The 24520-nt window shown below is 35.7% G+C and overlaps 1 long non-coding RNA gene across 1 annotated transcript in view; it reads right to left on the reverse strand.

Annotated features, from left to right (window-relative positions):
- Window positions 1-16235: 16235 nt before the first annotated feature.
- LOC144300801 (uncharacterized) overlaps window positions 16236-24520 on the reverse strand; it is a 39341-nt gene continuing 31056 nt past the window's right edge. Inside the window, exon 2 of the long non-coding RNA XR_013367585.1 lies at window positions 16236-16636. This is a non-coding gene — a long non-coding RNA (uncharacterized LOC144300801). The remainder of the gene's footprint in view (window positions 16637-24520) is intronic.

Consider the following 24520-nt stretch of genomic DNA (forward strand, 5'->3'; position numbering starts at 1 on the left):
AATGTCCTGAATGAAGCAAAACTGTGAACTAGATGATTTTATTGATAAATACTTTAATCAAAATTCAAATACTTTAACAATCCCTCTTAAATTCATCCAAAATATCAAAGAGGTAGGAACACTCCCAAACTCACTTTATGAGGCCAACAATTATCCTGATACTAAAAATCAGAACAGTATAGCCCAATAGTCCTGATAAATATAGAGGCAAAATTCTTCGTATTAGCAAAATGAATTTAGCAGCACATTAAAAGGATCATTTGCCATGATCAAGTGGGATTTATCCCTAGGATGCAATGATGATTCAACATATATAAATTGATGTGACACATCACATTAACAGAATGTAGAATCTCAATATCAATAGATGAAGAAAAAGCATTTGATAAAAGTTCAGATAAAATGATTAATATCTCTTAAATTAAGCAAAAGAGAAACATCTCAACATAATGAAGACCATATATCACAATCCCACAGGTTATATAATATTCAACTCTGAAAGTTGACAGCTTTTCCTCTAAGATCAGTGACAAGACAAGGGTGTCCATTATCCTCACTCCTTTAAAATATAGTAGTGAAAGTCCTAGATAGAGCAGTCAGGCAAGAAAAAAGTCATTAGGGTTGGAAAGGAAGACGTAGAATTTTTTTGTATTTGCAGATGATATGATCATATATAGAGAACCACAAAGACTATTATATTTAATCAGTGAATTCAGTAAAGTTGCAGGATACAAAGTTTATACATATTAGTGTTTCTGCCACCAATAGTGAATTTTGTGAAAAAAAAAATTCCTATTTACAACGGTATCCAAAAACAATGAAATCCTTAGGAGGCAAAAGATCTTTATTCCAAAAAGTTCAAGACATTAATAAAACATATTCAGGAAGACATAAATGAAAAGGTATCCTCAGTTCATGCATTGGAAGAAGTAATGTTAAAGTGTCTGTACTACCAAATGCAATCTACAGATTCAATGCAATTCCTTTTAAGGTTGTTTTTTTGGTTTTGTTTGTTTGTTTGTTTGTTTTTAAACCAGGGGAAAAACAAACCACCTAACATTTATGTGGACCTCTATGTTATACTACTCGCAAAAATTAATTCAAAACAAATAAAACCTAGAACAAATTCCTAGAATAAAAGGATAAAGCTCCTTGGCATGGGTTTTAGTTACAATTTTTTGGTTATAACATCTAAAACACAAACAACAAAATCAAGAACAAACAAGTAGGGCTGCATCAGCCTGAAAAATCATCTGTGTAGCAAAAGAAATAAAGCAAGAAAACCTATGGAAAGGGAAAATAGTTGCATATATAGGATAAAAGAATATCAAAAACATTTAAGGAATCCCTAAAACTTAAAAGCAAAAAGGCACAATCCAATTAAAAAATGGGCAAAGGACTTGAATAGACATTTCTCCAAAGAAAATATATGAAAAGCCCATAGGTACATCAAGAGGTGTGTAATACGACTAGTTATGAAGGAAATACAAATTAAAACCACAGTAAGATATCACTTCATGCCTGTAAGAATGACCATAATCACCAAGATAAGAGAGAATTTCTGGCATGAATGTGGGTAAAAGAGAATCCCTGTGCACTTTTATAAACTGTGTACTGTGTAAATTAGTAAAGACTAGGGAGAAAGTTTGGGAAATCTCGAAAAGTTAAAAATAACAACAGTGGGGATCCCTGGGTGGCTCAGCGGTTCAGTGCCTGCCTTTGGCCCAGGGTGTGATCCTGGAGTCCCAGGATCGAGTCCCCTGTCAGGCTCCCAACTTGGAGCCTGCTTCTCCCTCTGCCTGTGTCTCTGCCCCTCTCTTTCTATATGGTGAAATTATACCATATTTGTCTTTATATGTGGGATCTATACAACTCCTAGAAAAAGATTAGACCAGAGGCAGATAGGAGGAAGAATTGGAGGGAAATGGTCCCAGGTACAAACTTTTAGTTATAAAATAAATAACTACTAGGAATGTTACTTACAACACAGTAACTACATCTAACATGGTTTTGTGTTACATAGGAAGTTAAGAGTTAATCCTTAAAGTTATCATAATATTACCTAGGGATTAAATAAAAGTTAAAAATCAAAATTAATGACCCCATGTTGTCTGTAATTTGGCTAATAGGAAAAATCTAAAACTTTAAGAGTTGTCAAAACATTCTGAAGTGAGAGGTGGTTTAGGGGTCAGGTAACTGGAGCAGATGGTTTTATGAATATACGAGTTGAGCCAGAATAGGTTCTACACATAGAGTATTTTTTTCTAAATTCCAGAATCTTACTCAGGCTCTTACTCCCCACCCCCCTCCACTTATCTTCATGTATCCAAGTTTTTCTCAAGGCCCAATTCCTCATTCAACCCTCCTCCAATTAATCTGAACAAAGATGTGCCAGGATGGAAGTTCTTGTTTACATGCTGCTTATTTTACTTGTACAAATATCATAAATTTTCTAAGTCTAAAACTTTGTTTTCCCTTTTAGAATTATTTCAGGTCTACATACATAGCAGGGGTAAGAATGAATAAAACAAAGAAATTAATGCACAATGATTTGTTTGATCAAAATGGTGCATCAGATATCTTGCCTGTGATAGTGTCTAAGTACGTAAGTGCAAGGGATTGTGGAAGACTAAGGTAATGGCCAAGAAATTCTCTTTCCTGCATAGTTGAGATGCCTGTCCATTTTCTGAAATAATCACTAGGCTAATACCATTATTTCCCTTACCATCTCAATTGCTCTGTGCCAGTTCAAATCAGACACACAAAGAAGATGTACAGAAGCCCAAATCTAGTTTTTAGCATTTGAATCCAGGCTTGAATAAGAGGTCAGTTGTTCCCTGATCTTCTATGTGCGCTCCCATTTCTTGGTATATGAAAAATGTCAGCTTCCCTTTCCCTTTCTTATCATCTGGTCTCTGCAGAGAAGAGCAGCTCTTTACCTCTTCCACTGTCCTTATCTTTTCTCCTTATTTTTAGGAATTTTGGCTATAGATATACTCTCCTTATCCATTCTCACTTACCTGTTTTACATGCTAATGCCTTCTGTACTCTGTGTTTCTTCTCCTCTCCACAGGAAGAGTAGTATTCCCACACAAAATATATCCAGTAACCATCCAAATAGAAGCCACAGTATTGATAAGAAAGCCCAGGTAAGCATCATACACTGAGTATTAATTACCACAATATTAAGAGACCCTGCAGCTTGGTCTCTAGGACAGAAGATTAATTTCCTTTTTAATCATGGTCTCTTCCTAGGAGGTTGAGGGAAGTGAAGGCCTAAGCCACTAGTTCTCCTCCTTAGATGCTACTTTCAAGAAATCCACTCTGGGTAGACCGCTTGAGATTGAGGGCAGGTGTGATGCCTAGTCCCCACCTTCACTACTCTTCAAGTCTTTCTCACTAACCAAACTCCCTTGAGAAAGATGAAAGCCATCTGACATCCTTCCTTATAGACCCATTTTTTTTTTCACATTCAAAGAAAGATACAACTAACTTGCATTACCCCACCTTTGCAATGAACTTCAGCCAAAATATTCAACTGTGTAATCTCCAAATGCCCTAGATGACATTGCACTGGATATTATTTAAAATCATGCTTCAAGGGGAATAAAGCTTAATAATTTATGCTTTCTTGGCTTTTTAAATTTTCTCTTTATTGCATTTTGGCAGGGCACACTAAGTATAAATTGAATAAAGTGAGACATCATACATTGAGTATTAATTACCACAATATTAAGAGACCCTGCAGCTTTGCCTTCTGAGCTGAACAATGGCAAACTGTGAGGAAATAGAATTTTAAAAGATTGCTTGCTAATCTTCCTCTACTCAGAATGTGAGTTATGCACATGTTTCTTAGCTTTTATATTTTACTTGAATTCTATTAACAGGAACGACTGTTGGCCTGAATGAAGCAAAAGCTGGACCCAGAGATGTTATGTAGTAGAACAGATGATTCTAGGACAGAATCTATTCAAGGGCTCAGAGGTGAAGATATGGGACTAGACATGAATTCCTTCAGATGCCAAAAAAAATCCCGGGAGATAGAGATGTCAACTCCTACTTGAAAGACAAAAAAAAAAAAAAAAAAACTGAAAGCCACTGACCTGGTAAATTTACACAAATTTCACACCAAGTGGAGAAAAAGAGGCCTTAGCAGATCCAAAGCAGTGGGCATAGAACAGAGTGAGGAAGTGTTTGAGGTATCTTATACTTGTGGGCCTAGGGATGGCCAATGAAAGACATAAGAGAAATATAAATTGTGTCTTGGGCATCAATTTGTGTAGGAAAAAAAATTTGAATTCAGCTATGAGTTCTTTGCAGTGATTACACATTATCTAGAAGTGAATACCCTTCTCATGTAATCTCCCCATGAAACCTGGATAGGTGATTTTATTGCAGGGAAAAAGAATCATAGGTCTACCAACAGCATGAGTCCTCATGGCATAGCCACAAAGTGGCTGGTTAAAAAAAAAAAAAAAAAAAAAAAAGATGATAGGAATAACATAGGTTTCTATCCCACACTAACAAGTAGACTTGGGTGCTACAACCTTGTGTATCATCCATCATTACTGCCAATATTGAAATAGCAAAATGCTTTCCTCTTGAGGGTAGGCAAAAAAAAGTCTATTATTGCAATTTTCAAGATTACACTGAGAGTACTGATATCCTATGAAGTTGAAAAAAACTGCATTTTAATGTCTAGAAGACAAGTCTACTTATCTAGGAAATTCAAACTAATGTTCAGGTAAGACCTTAATATTAATTTGTGTATGTCATAAAGTCACAGAATACATGGTTCATTCAATAGTCAAGAATTAATTTTATTTATATATACAACTATGTGTATGTAACAGTTATATATATGTTTTCCTCAAGTTAACCCTTATATTCAGTGTATCCTCGTTAAAATATCAGCAATTTATGTGTGCATGTTAGTCTTTATAGAAACTGTCAAGTTAATTCTAAAGTTCAAATATAAATTCAAGATCCAAGATTACCAAAGAAAATGTTGAAGAAAGCTAGCAAATATACAGTACCAAAAACTTACTTCTAAGCTGTGTTAATAGGTCACAATCCTAGTAAAAGATAGCTACACAATGAAATATACAGAACCCAGAAAATTCCAAAACCTATAAATTTATCCAGTATCACTGAAATGATAGTAGTATATAGTGGGGAAAAGATCGTCTTCTCAGTTAGATATGTTAGATTTTTAAGAATTATATCTAGATCCTTATTTCACTTAAAGTTCCAAGTAGATGTCAGATCTAAATATGAATGGAAAGTAGTAAAAAATATTTTTCAAGAAAACTAAAGGACATCATTTGGATTATAGAGTGAGTAAACCTCTTCAACAGGACACAAAAACTACAAGAAAATTAGTAAATTAAAATTTATCAGAACAAAAATTTGCATTCTTCACAAGATATTACTAGGATTAGAAGGCTAACTTAATTTTTCAGACATATCTGACAAATGTGTTGTATTTAGAATATATGAGGGATATCTACAGATCAGTAAGTCCTACAACCCAGGAGAAAAGTGTACAAAAAAATTTAGCTCTTTATGAAAAAAAGGATACAAAATAGCCATCAAGTTAATGAAGAGATACTTAACTTTAGATATCATAGAAGTATAAATTAAACATGAAAGGCTTAAATGAAAAGATAACTTTTGGCTGCGGAATACCACTAAAAATGTGAATAAACTAGAGCACTAAATATACACTGCTGGTGAGTTAAATTGGCACAGCCGCATTGGCTTACAATTCAAGATTATCTAATGAAGCCTAACAACGACATATATGAAGTCCAAGCAAGCTCACACTTAGACATAAGTACATCAAAAATGTTAAATAAAATGCAAACATTGGAATATAGCAGCATTTATTACAGCATGTACACAGATACACAAAACAGAAACAACTGTCTACAAGTCCATCAGCATTAACATAATTAGATATTCCCCTACTTTCACTTTCAACCTATTTGTTTCTTTGGATCTAAAGTGACTTAATATAGCACATAGTTGAAGTTTTTAAATCCATTTTATCAATCTCTGTCCTTGATTAGAAAGATAATCCATTTACATGTAAATATTTACTGATAAGAGACTTGCCACATTTTTTTTAACCTTTGTAATTTCATCTTATTCCACCTTATTATGGTGGTTTGTGTTTGATCTTTCTGTAGTGAAGTGTTTTAATTGTGTGTGTATGTGCATTTTATAGCTGTTTTCTTTGTGTTTACTATTGGGATTACATTAAATATCCTGAAAGTATAATGCTCTAACTTAAAATTTATAGCATCTCAACTTTAACTACATACAAAGTGCTGCTCCTTTACAACTTTATCCTTATCCCTTAAAGTTATCAAAATATTACATCTTTATCCATAGAACATCCAAAACAATTTAGAATACAACAGTCTCTAAATCTAGTAGGGAAACAAAATGTAGGTTCACAAACCAGAGTTACAATACGGCTTTTATAGCAGCCCATGTATCCCCTTTCTTGAAACCATGTGCAGGGATCCCTGGGTGGGTCAGTGGTTTAGCGCCTGCCTTTAGTCCAGGACACAATCCTTGAGTCCTGGGATCAAGTTCCGGATCAGGCTCCCTGCATGGAGCCTGCTTCTCCCTCTGCCTGTGTCTCTGCCTCTCTCTCTGTCTCTCTCTCATGAATAAATAAAATCTTTAAAAAAAAAAAAAAACAAAAAACATGTGCAATGACTGGTGTGTTCATTCCAACCTACAGAACTGTCTGGCATGTCTCACTATGCAAATCTAGCAGTAACCAACTCTCAACTTCTGTTTATCTGGGCATGTCCTAATTACTACCTTACTTTTAAAGAACAGTTTTGCCAAATATAGGGTAATTTATGGTTACTTCTTCTAGCACATTAAATATGTAACTCCATTGCCTTCTGGCTTCCAAGGTTTCTAACAAGTCATCTGGTGATAATCTTATTGGGGATTCCTTTTGTGTGATGAGTCATTCTTTTTTTGCTGCTTGCAAAATTATCCTTGTCTGCAGTAGTTTGATTTCATAGAATTCGGTGTGGCTGTCTTTTAGTTTTATCCCAATTGTATCTCAACTAACTGGATATTTATATTCACAGCTCTCAAATTCATGGAATTATCATCCATTATTGCTTCAAATATTTCCCCTGCCTCTTCCTTCTTCTAGAAGATCTACAATGCATGTGTCTACTTTATGGTGTTCCACAGGTCCTGTAGGTTCTCTTCACTCTTTTCATCTTCCTCTTCCTCAAACTTGGTAATTTCAATTATGCTATATTCAAGTTCATCAACTCTTCTGTTTGAATCTGCCTTTGAATCCCTCTAGTGAATTTCTCATTTCACTTATTTTTTTAAAGATTTTATTTATTCATGAAAGACACACACATACACACACACACAGAGGCAGAGACATAGGCAGAGGGAGAGGCAGGCTCCATGCAGGGAGCCTGGTGCAGGACTCGATCCCAGGTCTTCAGGATCAGGCCCTGGGCTGAAGGCAGTGCTAAACCGCTGAGCCACCCGGGCTGCCCAGCTTTATCATTTCTGATAAGTTTTATATTTAATATTTTTGTATTCATACTTTTACTTTCTTCATGTTTATCTTTTGTTGAGTATTTAAGGAAGCTGTTTCCAAGTCCTTGTTTGGTAGATCTGCCATCAAGTATTTTTCTGTAATAGTTGATCATTTTTCTCTCCTTAGAATTGACAATACTGTGCTATTTCTTTGTATAGTGTTTTTGTTGCTGTTGAAAACTGGACATTTTAACCTGACATACAGAAGTGCAACAAGAATGGCTGCCTGCCTTTTTGTCTCTACCTCCATGATCAGAAGCAACATTTAGCAGAGGCAGAAATTAGCAATCAAAACATGATGGATCCTTGATATTTGTAGAACAAAATCGTTTTTTACTGCCCTAGCTCCTAAAAGCTGTGTTCAAGTTATCCCAAAATGTGTTCATCCACCTATATGGCCTGGGTGATGAGTAGCTGCTGCCTGGCTAAAAGTTTGGCAGCCCCAGTGGCACAGCAGTTGGTGCCGCCTGCAGCCCAGGGCATGATCCTGGAGACCCAGGATCGAGTCCCACGTTGGGTTCCCTGCATGGAGCCTGCTTCTCCCTCTGCCTCTTTCTCTCTCTGTGTATAAATAAATAAAATCTTAAAAAAAAAGTAAAAGTTGGCTTTGAACAAGACCAGTTATGATTCACTATTCAATCTTTCCCTTGAGAGTTGAAAGCCTATAATAGACTCTAGACAATTGTTAAATGGGACAGATTCTGCTAGTGTAACTGTTCTGAATGGCTGTGCTTCCTACTCTACCATCTTCCCACAATCCCCTCTGGATATGATTTTTGACTATGGCTCTTATTGAATGATTTTTTTTTCAAATCACCAAACCTGTGTTGTTCCTTTCTTCCTATAAAAGGGGAGACTAATAACTACTATTCTAGGAAACTCTTAACAAAGAGCTTACCATGTTTCAGGCAATGGGCTATGCCTTCCAATATAAAACACACATACACCTGTAAGACTGATGATACGAGAAGAATTTTATACTTAACAAAAACACTACTAATCCCATAAGGTAAAATAATTTCTCAAAGACACTGAGCTACTATAGTAAACAGTAATGACTCTAGAGAACATAGGTACTTATTTACTTTGAGCATATGAGGTATACCTAAGTTTTCTTTTTTTTTCTTTTTTTAATTTATTTTTTTATTGGTGTTCAATTTGCCAACATATAGAATAACACCCAGTGCTCATCCCATCAAGTGCCCCCCTCGGTGCCTGTCACCCACTCACCTCCACCCCCTGCCTACCTCCCTTTCTACCACCTCTTGTTCGTTTCCCAGAGTTAGGAGTCTCTCATATATACCTAAGTTTTCTGACATATTGCTAAACATAGTGTCAATTCTCAAGAAGTGGGAGCTTAAGCAATAAAGGTAACAGTGGCTGTAGCAGCACACCTAAAAGGAGGGGCTACCTACCTGTTGCAATGGCTCAGATAGATCTGGGAAACATCTTTCCCATCTGGGAAAATGAGATGGTGAATTACCTAGTCAGAGATTATTGGAAGTTTAAGAACCTAGAGAAATTTTAAAGTATTTGTTTTCCCTTTAAGTAACAAGTCGTAATTTTCTACATTGCTTGTCTTACCCAATTCAAGGATAAGGAAGCTAGCAAATGGGGGACCCATACACTATCACAGTTTTGATATAGGAGGATGTCTAGAAAGAGGGACCCAGAGAATTGTTAGGTGAGATCCTATGTTGAGACATAGATCACATTGAGTGTATGCTAGTTTGGAGCAGGCATGACTCCCTCACATTAAGAAAATGCACAATTTCCCCACATAGCAAAAACAAAAGCAGAACAAGGAGTTGGGCTTATCTAAAACAAAGTGGTTCATCTGTTACTCCTGACCTATATGGCCTATTGTTCATAATACTCTATCATAGTCGTTCTCTGCTTCCTTTTCATAATGTTTTGAACATTTAGTATCTACTCATTAGAAAGACACCATATTCTAACAGATTCTTTCCCAAGTGTTGTGCTTCCTTTATGATTTTGATTCTGCTATTTCCTTTATAAATATGTATGTGTATATGTACATGTTTTTAGGAAAAGCCCCTCTAGATACATCCTATGTTTGAATTTTAGCAAAAATACTAAAATTGAATCTTAAATGAAATTTGTAGGAATCATCTCAAAACTACTCTTAGAGACCCGATTGACACTGTCAGATAATCATTTAGAGAAGGTCATAGAAAAAAAAATTAAACATTCTTTTCTCTCGTCACACTCAGCTACACACCTGGGTCTAAAGCATTCTTCCTTTTCATGGAGGATGTAGGTGGACAATTTATTTCATGTCTGCAGGACAGGGCTGGTTCTGTTCTTATCTATGTAACTACTTATGACTGAAGAGGCAGAAATAAATACTTATTCAAATATATTTTCCCAATAATCTTAGGTGGCTTAGAATTACATGGACTGAATACAACTTCAACAGCTTTCAAATAGATGACACAATCCTATGAATGATTTCCCTTCATAGCTCAGAGATGTTAGCTTTCTGATATGATAGGATTTATCTATTTCCTTGGATGAATGCTATCTGCTGGTATCTTATTGCTTCATAGATCAATTGAAAGCTTTCAATTAAAATCAGAAAAACTGGCTCTGGATTAAAATCTAAAACCTGAAGCTGAGACAGCTGTAAATAGACTTTTCCACTATCTATGACTTTGTGTGTTTCAGATGTCTTTTTTTTTTTTTTTTGTCATAACTTATTTTACGGGAAAAAAAGTGATTCAGGTAGCTTTAAAGACTTCTCTAAATTGTATCATGCAAATATATCAACTTTACTCTCCCTTCTTCACAGGGATTCTTCTGAGGTTCAATATATGAAGGTATTTGTAAGAAAACAAAATTGAAACAAACTATCAGTTCTTAGGAAGCTGTATAGAAAGTGAAAGCACATACCCTAGTTCTGGGCAGCTTTGTCATCTTTATTATTTATAAGTTTAAGAAAAAATTTGTAGGGTTTTTTATGACTATTTTCTACTAAAATGGGACAAAAATTTCATTAGGTGATACTATTCTCCTTTATTTGCCTTGCTCTCCTCTTGGTTTAACTTAGCTCCACTCTCGGAAAAAAAAGCACTAGCTTCCTAGGAATTTTATCAAGTCAATTTTAGAAGATTAATTTACTTAGTATCTAGAGAATTCAGTTCTAATAAAGGTCTAGCATTCTTTTCTTAGGTCGTAGGTTCAAGTCTACATCGGACCTTATGTTGATTATGTTATGGGTGTTATTGCAGACAGGCAAGAATTTTATTCTGCTTAAGAGTCAATCTTGTTTCTCTGCACAGAATTCAGCACACTAATGTTTGACATGCAGCAAAATGGCTTTGTTCAATTCTGTCTTGTGAAAGGTAGAAGCATTAACTGGTGTTAGAGTTGTCTCACACCAGCTGAATTCAGGGGACCTGGAGTATGTAATGGACATGGCCTGTAGTAGTGGAACTAATAGCCACTGAATTTTGTTTTCTTGTGTTTGCATGTAGTTTTTGTTTTCCAGGAGTTTCTCCTGCCCTCCAAAAATAAATGGAAGTTTAGCCACAAATACAGTACCATAGCCATTGCCAGTGATTTGGTATGGTAATGTTAATCACAGAATTGGAAGCACTGTGCTGCAGGAATAAAACTAACCACAGTTCTGTCCAGCTCTGGCACAAAAAATTGTAAGATATTGCTGTTTAAGATGGGTCTCTACTTAATGTCTCCATTTGAAAAAAAAAAATGTAAAAGTGGGACACCTGGGTGGCTCAGCAGTTGAGCATCTGCCTTTGGCTCAGGGCGTGATCCCAGAATCCCAGGATCAAGTCCCACATTGGGCTTCCTGAATGAAGCCTGCTTCTCCCTCTGCCTGTGTCTCTGCCTCTCTCTGTGTATCTCTCATGAATCAATAAATGAAATCTTTAAAAAGTTTGGATTCAATAGCCTAACTTATATTTAATAGGTCACAGACTGATAGAGAGAGAGAAAGAGAGAGAGAGAGTATTGTTTCTGGTTCTTTCTTTTGTGGTGAATTCTTCCTTCTAGTCATTTTTTCCAGTGCAGAGTGGCTGTATGAGCAGGCTAAGTCAAAAATATCAACCACGACCTAAGTAAACTACACTCTAGATGATTCCAAATGATTCCATTTTCAGACACCAGAAAATAAAAGAAAAAGAAGAATATAACAAAATAAAAGGATCAGTAAAGTGAAAAACAAATTTTAAAACAAAGTACTAAAAATGAAAAGCAAAAAAAAGACAAAGAAGATAAAGAAAAGAGTAAAAAAGGAGGAGATGGTGGTGAGTATGTGGTAGTGGAGAGAGAATGTAGTCTACCTGAGGGGTCCTAGACAGTGATCCTCTTGGTTCTGAGTGTCTTTTGCTCTGTATGTTAGAAGATGCTTAATCCTAAATTTATATAAACCACCAATACTTATAGAAAGCCCCAACATGGACCACCAAAACATAAACAAGATAAAAGAGGGGGACAGAATGGGAAGGAAGAGAGAATATTATCTCACAGATGAACCAACACGGTGTTCCACATGGTTCTGAGTGTATTTTGGTCATGTGTTAGAAGGTACTAACTTCCACCATTATAAAACAAAACAAGGCAGAAAAAACAAAAACCTGTATCTCATAAAAAACAAAAACCCATATCTCAAAAACCCATATCTAAAGTTGGAAAAGAGAAAAAAAAATTAGAAATTTTTAGTCTGGGCAGCCCCGATGGCTCAGCAGTTTAGTGCCGCCTTCAGCCGAGGGTATGGTCCTGGAGACCCGGGATCGAGTCCCATGTCGGGCTCCCTGCATGGAGCCTGCTTCTCCCTCTGCCTGTGTCTCTGCCTCTCTCTCTCTCTCTTTCTCTCTCTCTCTCTCTCTGTGTGTCTCTCATGAATAAATAAATAAATAATCTTAAAAAAAAAAGAAAAACAAAATTTTAGTCTGATATAAAAACAAGTGGTAATGGAGGGAAAAAAAGGACCCTCTAGTTCTATATACTATTTTCCCTCAGTCCTGGAGCTTTCCAGTGCTGCTTATTCAGTAAACTTGCTTTTCCTTTGTTCTTCCAGCTGGTCTTCCAGGGGAGGGCTTGCTGTTCTGATTCTCAGGTGCCTGTGCCTGGGCGTGGATGCCCCACCCCTTGCCAGGTGCTGGGCTCAGTATGAGCTGTTTATCTTGTGAGGCCTTTGTTCCCTAGAGGCCCCACCTCTCCCAGGCACAAGTTGCAACAAAGAAGAAAAAAAATAGCAGTGGCCAGATTTCCAGCTCTGGAGTCAAGTTCCCCTGGGTAACTAACCTCAGTCTCCCAGTCCACACAGGCCTAGAAGCTCCAGGGGCAGGCATGGGTGCACTAATCTGCACAGCTTGCAGAATGCCCAGCAGGAGAGTTCTCACTTTCCTATACCCTCCCTAATTCCACCTGTCCCAGAGGGAACAGAGGATAGCCAGTTTTGTCCACTTGGGCACCCTGGGATCTGAGGCCCTGCGCCACTGAATCTGCACTCCCAGGGACCACCTCTCCCAAAGGGAACAGAAGAAACCCACCTTTGTCCATTGCCAGGCTTTAGTGTAAAGGCCACTCTGGAGCCCATCTGCTTAACTGGACTGGCTTCTCCCAAATGCCCCGGAGGGCTGCAAGGCTCTAGTCCTTTACCAATATCATGCCGTGGTTTGTGGTGAGCTTTTCTCCTGAGTGCCTCTCCCCTTATAGTGACTCTGGGAATCTTGGGGCTGCAGTGCCCCTCTGATTCTGCCTGATTTCCCTGCTAGACAGTTTTCTTTCAGGGAAAACTCTGACACAGATTTCTAAAGTTTCCACTTCTTCAGGGGCTGGGCATTCATGCCCCAAATGCTTTTGCTGCTCCACTTTAGCCCTACTAGTTGCAGTTCCCCTCCCCCACTTTATTCTTTTTCTAATCTAGCCTTCCTACCTTGTTAGAAGTGAAAACTTTTCTCTCTGTAGGATTCAATCTGTTCTCTCTTTAAATCTCAGGTCAAATTCGTAGGTGTTCAGGATATTGTGAACGTTATCTAGGTAAGTTTGTGGGACCAGAGGAGCTGAGGACCCCTACTCATCCACCATCTTGCCACCTCCCCCTTTCTCTGAGTTTTAATTCCAAGAGTTTGACAAGGTCTTCATCCTCCCCTGCTTCTAAGCAAGGGGGAAAGTAGTTGTTTAAAAAGATCCCAGATTAGGGGTGCCTCGGTAACTTAGTTGGTTAAGTATCTGACTCTGGATTTTGGCTCAGGTCATGATCTTTGAGTCATGAGATCAAGACCTTCCTAGGACTCTGGGATAAAGGTAGAGCCTGCTTAAGATTCTCCATCTCCTCTGGGGCACTTGGGTGGCTCAGTGGTTTAATGTCTGCCTTTGACTCAGGGCATGATCCCCGGGTCCTGGGATTAAGTACCACATCCGGCTCCCTGCAGGGAGCCTTCTTCTGCCTATATGTCCCTGACTCTGTGTGTCTATCATGAATACATAAATAAAATCTTAAGAAAAAAAAAAAAGATTCTCCATCTTCTCTGCCCCTTCCTCCCCCTTCCCCCCTACTATGTGTGCTCACTTGTGCACTCTCTCTCAAAACAAAACAAAAAATATACAGATTATTCTGCCATTATGTTCTTAAGAGGACTGCTCTTAAATTTTACCAGAGGTTATTTGTCTATATTTTAAGTCAGCCCAATTAACTTGGGAGAAAAAAAATAATACCCAACTTCAGCTTAATCTTCCATATGAGGCAAGGGAAATATACAAATCCAGTCGCCTCTGGCTAACTGGTCCTGCCTAAAGTAGGAGTTACTGAGAAGCACTTGTAAAGTTCACAGTCCAAGGGCGCCAGCTTACTAAACCATGGAGACATAATTGTATTCTAGAATGCTTCTCCCCCAAATCACCCCCACCACTGTTAGCACCACATCACTAAAAACCTATTTATTTCAGTTCCTTTTACTTAGTACATCATCCTGCACAGCTATCAAAAAATTGCATAAAATGTTAAAAGGAAAATATAAAAAGTTTAAAGAAACTGAGTAAACATCAGAATTAGAGTCCTAGATGTCAAGAGTGTTGGAATGAACAGGCCAGGATTTAACAACAAAATCATTAATGTGCTAAGCTCTCTAATGGACAAAGTAGATAATATGTCATAAAAGATAGATAATGTGAGTAGAGATGAGAATAAAATTCTCTAGGTCAGAAAACACTAAACAGAAATAAAAAAAAAAAAATCCCTTAAAGGGCTTGCTAATGGACTCCACATAGCTGAGGAAAGAATTTGACCTTGAGGATATGTCAATGGAAATTTTCAAAACCAGAAAGCTACGAGAAAAAGTCTGAGGAAGAAAAGGAATATTCAAGAATATTGGACAAAAGTTATAACTTATACATAATGAAGATACCAGAGGATAAATAGAAAGGAACAAGGAAAGGAATAGGATTTGAGGATTTCTTCAAATTAATGTTAGACACCATGCTACAGATCTAGGAAGCTCAGAAAACAAATCAAAGCCCCCTCCACACACACAAAATAAAAAAAAAATGAAATCTAGGTATACCATATCCAAAACAGCAAGAAATCCAAGAGCAAAAATTTGAAAAAGATAAAAACTTATATAGAAACAAAGAGTTACATGAAACTTCTCAGAGCCCCATGAGCAAGAAAAGCATTGCAAAGTACTAAAAGGAAAGAAGAACAAACTGCCAACATAGAATTCTATATTGAGGGAAGGAATTTTCCAAAAGTGAAAAAAAAAAAAAAGAATTCTCAGACAAAAATTGAGGGAATTTGTTTCAGGTAAACTTCCTGGTAAGAAATGTTTTTCCAGAGTGAAGAAACATTATATAGACTAGAAGCTCAGATATGAAGAAAAGTACTAGAGAAAGAATAGGTTACAAAATAGCTTTTTATCTTTCTTATTCTTAATTAATCCAACATATAAATTTGTACATATAGCAAAATGTATTCAATTATATGTGCTCACATATGTGTATGTGCACCTGCATATAGATATTTATGTGTAAGTAAAATAATAGCAATGAGACAAATTAGGAATATTTTATTATTTTAAAGTTGTTTCATTAGCTGTGAAGAAATATAGTATTATTTAACAATGAATTTGGATTAGCTGTAAATGAACACATCAGGCTCTAGGGCACAATTAAAAGTTTAAAAATTATAATTGATATATTATGAAAGGAGAAAAATATAATAAAATGTTCAGTTAATACTAAAATGCAGAAAACTTAGAAGATGGAAATAATAAAGGACAAGAACAACACATAGCAAATAGTAGCAAATATAGCAGATCCTATAATCCAACGTTGTCAGTTAATCTAAAGATCATGTAAATATATCAATTAAAAATATTTTCAGAGTAGATAAAAAACAAGGCAACTGCATGATGTCTTAGAAACTCATTTTAATTTTTAAATATTTTTAAAAGGAAAATAAAAATATACCCTATTAACTCAAAAAAGTTACATTAATTTCAGCTAGAGCCAACATAATGGAACAGAAAGTTGTCAGGGACAAAGAAGGGTATTGCATTAAACAAACAAAAAAAAAAGGAGTCAATCCTCCAGTAAAACAGTCACACACACATTAAGGATTGCTAACAAGAGAGCATCAAACTACATGAGGCAAAAACTGATAGTAGGCATATTTATTTTTCCTGAAATTCTATTATATTTGGACATGTCAGCTATCAGAAATGAGTAGATCTTGCAGCCAGAAAGTTAGGACCATAATTAAACTCCACATTAGAAGTCAATGGATAAAATTGACATCTATACACTTATATCCAAAGAGCTAAATATACCTTCTTCACAACAATGTATAGAAGGTTATATGCCAGGGCTCCTGGGTGGTTCAGTTGGTTAAGCCTCTGTCTTTGGCTCAGGTCATGATCCCAGGGTCCTGGGATTGGGTCCCATGTTGGGCTGTCTGCTCAGAGAGGAGTCTGCTTCTCCCTATGGCCTTATTCCATTCATGTGCGCACTTTCTCTCTTTCTCTCCTCTTGATCATGCTCTCTCTCAAGTAAATGAAATCTAAAAAAAAGAGGAAAAAAAAAGTTACAATGACCAAATGAGTTTTTCAGGTATGCAGGGCTGGTTCCAGGGGTGGGGTGGAGAATCAATACCCTCTACCACATCAACATGTTAAAAAAATAAGAACAATTGCATGATCATATCAATAGATGCAGAAAAAGTACTTGACAAAAATAAAAACAGCCACTCATGATAAAAAAAACCTCCCCAAAAACTAAAAATAGAGATCTTCAACATGATAAAGGATATCTACAAAGACCTATGACTAACATTATATTTAATGGTGAGAATCTAGAAGCTTTTCTGCTGAGATCACAATGATGGCAAGATATCACCTCACAACATAACTTTGATCATTGTACTAGAAGTCCTAGTTAATGCAGTAAAAGAAGATAACAAAAACTATAAAAATTCACAAAGGAAAAAAATAAAACTGTTTGCAGATGATGTTATTGTCTAGTATAAAATCTGAAAGAAGGACCAAGAACTTCTGGAACTAATGATTACAGCAGGGTTGCAAGATACAAGGTTAATTTTTAAGAGTCAGTTGTTTCCCCACATATCAACAACAAACAAGTGAACTTTAAAATTTAGAAAAAAAAAACATTAGCACCCCTAAAAATGAAGTATTTAGCCATAAATCTAGCAAAAAATGTACAAGATCTATAGGAGTAAAACTACAAAAGTGATCAAATATAAAGAGATTCTTTGTAACACTGAATCTTTCTATACATGAACAAAGACATCAGTTCTTCCTAACTTAACCTATAGATTCAATGCAATCTAAATCAAAATTATCGAACATTATTTTGTGCATATCAACAAACTGCATATATAACATTTATGTAGAGAAGCAAAAGATCCAGAATAACCAACTCAATATTAATGTGTAAGAACAAAGATGACTAACACTACCTAACTTCAGCAGTTATTACAGAACATTAATAATTATGAGAGTGATATTGGCAAAATAATACACAAGTAGATCGATAAAACAGCATATAGAGCACACAAATAGAGCCACATAAATGTAGCCAACTCATCCTTGAGAACTAAACAAAGGCAACACAATGGAGTTAAGATGATCTTTCAACACACACTGGTGGAACAAGTAGATCTTCTCATGACAAAAGTAGAATCTAGACATAGATATACTTTTCACAAAAAAAGTAAACTTAAAATAGGTCACTGGCCTAAATGAAAAACAGGTCACTTTAAAATTTCTAAAGATAACATGACAGAATCTAGATGACCTCGCATAGGACAATGACTTTTTAGATACAAACCAATGGTGTGATCCTTGAAATAAATCACTGATAATCTGGACTGCTTTAAAATTTAAAACTATGTCAAACAAAAACAACAATAAAAAATCAAGATAATGAGAAGATAAAACACAGAGTAGGAGAAATCTTTACCGAAGATATAACTTGTGGAAGATTATTAAAAATATACAAAGATATACCCCAAATCTCCAGAACTCAAAAAAATAACTTCCTTAAAAGTGAACAAAAGGGTGCTTGGGTGGCTCAGTGGTTGAGCATCCGCCTTCAGCTCAGGTCATAACCCTGGTGTCCTGGGTTTGAGTCCCCCATCAGGCTTCCCACAGGGAGCCTGCTTCTCCCTCTGCCTGTGTCTCTGCGCCTCTCTCTCTTAAATAAATAAATCTAAAATACTTTATAAATTTTATAAATATTTTATTATAATGTATAAATATATATTTATATATTATATATTTTAATACTGATGAAAAATTATCATCTCATATTATTAGGGTATTACAAATTAAAACACAGTAAGATATCACTGTCTACTTTTTTGAATAGCCCAAATCTGAAGTCTGAAAACACCAAATGGTGGAAAAAAGGTGGAAAAACAGAAATCCCCATTCATTGCTGGTGGGACAGCAAGAATAGTCTAGCCACTTTGGAAAAAAGTGGTTCCTACAAAATTAAAATATTTTTACCATAAGATCTAGTAATCATATTCCTTGGTATTTATCCAAGTTGAAAAATTATATCCACACAGAACCTGAACACGGATATTTGTAGTAAACGTAATTTGTAATTGCCGAAGCTTGAACCTACCACAAAGTCCTTGATTAGGTGAGTGGATAAACAAACTGAGTTGCTTATGGATTTTTATGGATTACTATGCAGAATTGAAAAAAATGGGCTCTCAAGCCATGTAAAGACATTGAGGAATATTAAGTGAAGATTACTGAGAGAAGGAAGTCAATCTGAAAAGCCTATATACTGTAGGATTCTAACTATATGATACTTTGGTGAAGGTAGAACTAAGGAGACAGTAAAAAAGATCAATAGTTGCCAGATATGATGGTGGAGGGAAGGGATGAACAGGTATATCAGAGGATTACAGTGAAACTATAATGTCTTTATGAAACGACAACTGTGGATATAATTATATGTTTGTAAAATGCAGGAATGAAATCTAATGTAAACTATGGATGAAGGGTGATGGCATGTCAATATAGACTCATGGATGTTAACAAATATACCATTCTGGTGCATAATGTGGGTAGTAGGAGAGGAGGTACAAGCACAAAGGCTGAAGATATATGGGAACTTTCCATATCTTTTGCTCAAATTTGCTGTGAACCTGAAACTGCTCTGAAAATAAAGTCTGTTTAAAAAAAAAAAAAAGCTTACTGAATATTTTGGGTATTATTAAATACCCAAATTTCTAATGATTTTATACTCCCAACTGAACATACGTTCTTCAAAGGAAAAGGAGGATGGGTCATTATTCTTCTATTTCTTTCAGAGGCTCTAACTAGATGATGGCCTCCCCCAAGTAGAAGCTACACAAATGCTCAACAAATGAATTTAAGATTAAATAGTTACAAAATTCCAGAATTTTTCTTCCAGTTTCTTATATTTCTGATACAGAAAACGTAACAATGACAAATACAATAAGTAACTGAACCCACCACCATATTAAAAACCTGTGTACTCTCCTTCAATTACTCATAGGTAATTGTCATAATGAATCTAATACTTGTAATTCACATTTATTTCTATCTTTTCTATTCATGTATGGATTTTCACATAACCTACAATATTCCTATCTTTTTAGACTTTAGAAAATACTGTTTCTAGTCTCCAAATTGCTTTTTCACCCATAAATATGCTTGAGATAAACTGATGTTGATGCACATCTAACTCATTTAGTGCCACTTATTTTTTAGTATTCCTTCTTATGAATATATAATGGGTTTTTCCATTCTTAAATTAACGGGATTTAGGTCATTATCAAATTTTCACTATTACCACAATTCTGTGGTGAACATTTGTACACATGTCTGATGTTTGATAAGCAGATGGATGTCAAGTACATGTAGGAGTGGAAATGCTGAGTTCTAGCCCATGCAAATTCCAATTTTATTCATGTTTTCCAGACAACTCTCCAAAATGGTTGTGCAACTTACTCTTATGAGTCCTTATTTTATAAAATTATGATTTTCCAACACCAATAGCCTTTTGGGTATTGACATTTACACTGATGTTTGCAGTCAGTCTTACTCAAAGCACTATACCTTCAAGGCCCTCAGTTACTCTGGTGTCCAAGAGCAGGGACATAAGGTCACCATACTTTTAATGGATCTCCATCTCTACTATTATTGCATGACCTAAAGCCATAAAAGTTTACTGTCCAAAGCATAGGAATTCCTTCTTCCTAATTTTTAATTATTTAGAATTCTTCCATTTCCAATACAGCTTCCATTAATAACCTAATGTTCAGTTTAATGGCAAAGGACTGCATTTATCTAAGTGTGATCTGTTTTAATTTAATAGGCTGAGTTGCAATCCAATTCATATGCTATACTCTGCCTAGATCTTAACAAACGTAATATCCTTTCTCATTGCACTATAGAATATTAGCACTACAGGTAATACAGCTGCTAATATTGTAAGGTCTGGATAACTATAGACTTCAACTAATGCCTCATAACTTAAGTTTATTAAAGACATAATACCTCAGAGCACAGTTTAAGTAACAATGAAGTATTCAGGCCATATTTCAAAGGAAAAGCACATGTTAGGTGATCTTTTAAATAAGAATTAATGATCTAGAACGGCCCGTACTGATTTAATGTTGTGCTTACTACTCCACCCCAACCCTCCACAGTTGTTTTTCACCCGACTTTGGTAACTCCTACAAATATGATTAGGAATCATGATAGATAGAAATGTATCGCCATTTGATCTTCTGCTTAATAAAGATTTGAGGTGGCTTTTAGATTTTATTTTAATAGGTTTTTTTAAGTATTGCATACAAATAGAAAAGTAAATAAATAAATAACTAATAATGAATTTTCCAGTGAATATACCCATGTAATTGGCATTGAGATGAAGAAAATAAAGTTACCTACAAAATCTTTAAAACCCCTTTGGTCCTATTTCCAAACATCCCTACCAACTTAATTACTATGAAAGGGTTTTGTTTTCATTTTTGGTTTTTGATGTCTTATTTTTTAATGATATTCATTTAAACCTTAGACCAAATAGTTCCTGAGAAAATGAAGTGAGTCAAGGGTTAACCTGGAGTCACAAAAGAAGGCAGAATGTGAATTAAGCATTGGGTTGGACTTTGTGATGTCTTTCTAGTGTCCATTCTGTTACATTCCACAACTACTTGTTTTTTTTTTTTTTCACTCCCATTTAAAATGGAAAGAAATTCAGCAGCTAACTGAATGATGTTATCTTTCCATTATGAGAAATTAAATTCTCTGCCTTGGTTGAGTGCCTTCAACTTCAGGTAACCTTCCACTATTAGTTTTTGTTAGTTTCAGTTTTTTGTTCCTTATATTTTATATGAAAACAAGTAGAGTAATTGGAGGGAGTTTATTTTCTTTGTGGGAAAAATAGTCAGGCTTACATCAATTCATAATTCTAAACAACACTCACTCATAGTATATACTAGCATCATGACACACCTGTGGACAGTATCAAGATATATTATCTAAATTCCTCTTCAAACAAGGACAAGTCAGACAGACACAAGGAGCATAATACCTAGAGCCTGTAGTTGTTTCCTTAAGATTCATTTTAGTTTTTGAGTTGAGGTCAAATTATTTGTAAAGTGACCTTGGACAATTAATAAAACTTACTGGGAAGACACTAGACAGTGACTAAGAAAAACATTATCTTTTTTTTTTTTTTTTGCAAAAACGTTATCTAATGGTTCACCCAGTTTCACCCCACATGGAAATCCTTAAATGTGATCTTTGCTCTTGTACCCCATTAGGCTGCCAGACTATTGGAAAGACTGATAATTTTTCAGGTCCTTCTGCCAAACTCTGCCCTTCCACCACCTTTTGTTCTGCATAGCTAATATTTTGTTCTACACAGCTAATAAGTGTTTGGATACCTAACTGTTCAATATATTCTATTATAAAATTAACCTGCAAAAATGTCCAGTACACTTGTTATTCCCTGACTTATTGATTCTAGCCATTCTAATAGGTGTGAGGGGATACCTCATCATGGTTTTGATTTAGATTCTCATAATTGGTGATATTGAGCATCTATTAACCATCTGTAGGTCTTATTTAGAAAATTTAAAAAACGATGCCTATTTAGGTCCTCTTCCCATCTTTTAATCAGATTGCTTTTTGTGTTGAGTTGTATAAGTTATTTATACATTTTAAGTATTATTCCCTTATCAGATATATCATTTGCTAGTATGTTCTCCCATTAAGTGAGTTACCTTTCTGTTTAGTTGGCTTCCTTCACTGTGTAGAAGCTATTTTAATGTCATCTTCATAGTTTATTTTTCTTATTACCATTGCCTTAGGAGACCTGTATAGAAAAATATTGCTATGGCTCATGTCAGATGAAAAGGAACTCTCATGCACTGTTGGTAGTAATATGTTAATACAGCTGATATGGAAAAAATATGGAATTTCCTCAAAAAAGATCATAGAAATACCATATGATCTACTAATTCCACTACTGAATATTTACCCAAAGAAAATGAAAACACTAACTTGAAAAGATCTATGCACTCCTATGTTTACTGAAGTGTTATTTACAATAGCCAAGATAGGTTGTTTCCCTAAGTCTCCACTAATTGACAAATAGATACTGAAGATATGGTATATGTACAATGGAATATTATGTAGCCATACAAAGGGATAGCATCTTGCCATTTTTGGCAACAGGGTAGATCTACAGGGTATTATGCTAAGTGAAATCGGACTGGGACAGACAAATACTGTATGATTCTACTTATAGCAGTCATCTAAAAACCAAATGAATAAGCAAACACAAACCAGACGCAGACCTATAAATACAGAGAACAAACTGATAGCTGCCAGAGAGAAGGAGGGCTGGGGGGACATGCATAATATGTGAAGAAGAGTGGGAAACCCAAGCTTCCAGTTAGGGAGTGAATGAGTCACATGAATAAAAGGTACAACATAGGGAATGTAGTTAACAATACTATATTAACTCTGTAAGATGACAGATGGTAGCTACACTTATGGTGAGCATAGCATAAGATATAGACTTGTCAATCACTGTTGTAGACCTGAAATTGAAGCAACATGGTATGTCAACTATCCTCAGAAAATTTGGATTGCCTAAGTACAAAGCCATTTCCATGATATCAGTCTCTAAAAATTCTAGTTAATGGAGATTTTGTTGGATGGTCAGTTGGATTCTGTTAGATGGTCAAGTGCAAAAAGCTTGAAATTTCAGATTGTTATTTGTGTTTTATCACCACTTTCACTCATAATACCTTGGGCAAGTCCTTTCATTGTCCTCTATTCTTAGGGCTATTGCTCTATTTTTGAGCACCTATTTCCTTAGTGACAACATTATCAGTACAGACTCCACTATTTTTACAGTCATTCTAGGTTAAGGACATTTTCTCTCATCTGAAACTTCTTTTAGGGAAGAGAAGGACAGATGTATTTAACAAATGGAATAAGTACTTGGCTGCTTCTGAAAATAGATTTTTTCAGGAGATTTGCCAACAGAATCTGTTTGCCTGGCAGGATTCCAGGGGCAAAGTACTAATTTCCATAATATTCGATATGTAATATAACTTCTGACCAATGAGACTAGATATGAGGCTACCAGTTGAAGAGCATTTCTACTTTCATGGTGAATTGTGCTTTACATACACACACAGATACACACACACCTATGGACATATTACCACTCTACAGGAAGCCAGCATTCCAGGCTGAAAGCCCCATCAATCTGGTCTCTTTTAGACTGGTTGATCAAGTCTATCTTATCTGTCCCAGGGCTATCAAGTCTAAAGTTACCCACTAGAGCTTATCAGCACAATTTAATCCTCTATGTCTAAGAAACTATATACATGAGGTGAAATAATGCTTTTCTTAGATAAGTTTTAGAACTTGGATCATTTTAACCTGCTTTCTTTAATATACTAATTACAGATAGAATACATTTGTCTCTAGTTACTGATTATTATACTTAAGACATGGAAAATAAATTTTTAGAGGATATAGAAAAAGGTTATAAAGAGTATTATTGGCTCAAATGAAAGCTTCAGAATTTTATAAGAGAACACACACTAACTAGATTTCACTTCATATGCCATTAGGTGGGATGCCTAGGTGGCTCAGTGGTTAAGTGTCTGTCTGCCTTTGGCTCAGGGAGTGATCCTGGAGTCCCAGGATTAAGTCCTAGGATCAAGTCTCAGATTGGGCTCCCCAGAGGGAGCCTGCTTCTCCCTCTATGTCTCTGCCTCTCTCTCTCTGCATCTCTCCTGAATAAAAAACAAAATCTTAAAAAATATATATAATACATGCACACACACCATTAGGTATCTTAAATACGATCAGGCAAAATTAGGGAGACAGTTCAATATGGATTCTCACATACTTAT

The sequence above is a fragment of the Canis aureus genome, chromosome 29 (genome assembly GCF_053574225.1).
Source record: "Canis aureus isolate CA01 chromosome 29, VMU_Caureus_v.1.0, whole genome shotgun sequence".
Lineage (NCBI taxonomy): Eukaryota > Metazoa > Chordata > Mammalia > Carnivora > Canidae > Canis > Canis aureus.